Genomic DNA, 1,613 nt, shown 5'->3' with positions numbered 1-1,613 from the left:
CCAGCATTTGTTATCAGTTGATTTCTTAATGCTAGAAATTCATGCAGGGGTAAGGTGGAATCTCAATGTTGTTTTAATTTGCATTTCTTGAGTGACTAATGATGTTGAACATTTTCTCATGTATGTGTTTTCCATTTGTATTTCATGATCTGAGAAGTGTGTATTCATCTCAGCTGCCAATTTTTGGATTGGGTCTTTGAATTTGGGTGGGCTGATATTTTTTAATTCTTTATATGTTCTAGATAGAAGCCCATTGTCTGAGGAACAGTCAGCTAAAATTTTTCCAGGTTTGTTGGTTTTCTTTTTACACTGCTGGTGATTTCTTTAGATGTGCAGAAACTTTTCAGTAGGATGAGATCCCAGTTGTTGATTCTTTCAAGTGTTGCACATGCAGTTTGGTTATTGTTCATGAACTTTCTGCCTACCCCTATGTCTTCAAGATTTTTACCTATTTTTGAATCCAATATATTTAGTGTTTTGGTTTTAATATTGAGATCTGTGATCCATTTTGACTTGAGTTTGGTGCATGGTGATAGACTTGGGTCTATTTTCAGTCTGTGGCAGGTGGGAAGCTAATTTTTCCAGCACCATTTATTAAAGAGCTATCGTTCATCGAGTGAGTTTGTTTGGCCCCTTTATCAAATTTTAGGTGGCTGGGTGTGTTTTCAGTTCTGGCAGTTTCTTCCAGTCTGTTCCATTGATCCTCAGTTTGTTTTTTGGCCACTAGCAGGTTGATTTTATGACAGTAGCTATGTAGTATAATTTCAGGTCAGGGATTGTGCTTCCACCTGACTTGTCCTTGTTGCCCAGGATTGCTTTTGATATTCTGGATCTCTTCTGGTTCCAAATGAATTTAAGGCATGTTTTCTCAAGATCTGTGAGGTATGCTAATGGTAGTTGAATGGGAATTGCATTGAATCTGTACAGCAGTTTTGGGAGTATGGCCATTATCACAATGTTGGTCCTTCCTATCCACGAGCAAGGAATATTTTTCCATTTACTGAAATCTTCTTTGATCTCTTTTCTTAGGGAACTGTAGTTTTCATTGAATAGATCTTTAACTTCTTTGGTTAGGTTGATAACCAAATATTTCAATTTCTTGGATGTTATTGTGAAAGGAATGGTTTCCTTAATTTCTCTCTCAGTCTGTTTGTTGTTTTTGTACAGGAATGCTATCAATTTCTTGGTGTTGACTTTGTATCCAGCTACACTGCTGAATTTGTTGATTAATTCAAGGAGTCTTCTTGTGGGGTTTTGGGGGTCTTCCATGTAAAGTATCATGTATCTGCAAGTAGTGATACTTTTACTTATTCCTTTCCTATCCTTATTCTTTTTATTTCTCTCTCTTGTCTAATTACTCTGGCTAGTGGTTCCAGAACTATATTGAACAGGAATGGTGACAGCAGACAGCCTTGTCTTGTTCCTGGTTTTAAAGTAAAACCTTTCAGTTTTTGTCCATTGAGAATGATGTTGTTTTTTGGATTGTCATAGATGCCTTTGATAAGGTTCAGATAAAGACCATCTATTCTTATTTTCCATAGAGTATTTATATGAATGCATGTTGGATTTTGTCGAAAGCTTTTTCTGCATCTACGAGATGATCATGTGGTTTT

The sequence above is a fragment of the Chinchilla lanigera genome, unplaced genomic scaffold (genome assembly GCF_000276665.1).
Source record: "Chinchilla lanigera isolate Chin_1 unplaced genomic scaffold, ChiLan1.0 scaffold00030, whole genome shotgun sequence".
Lineage (NCBI taxonomy): Eukaryota > Metazoa > Chordata > Mammalia > Rodentia > Chinchillidae > Chinchilla > Chinchilla lanigera.
Note: the sequence above shows the minus strand (reverse complement) of the source record.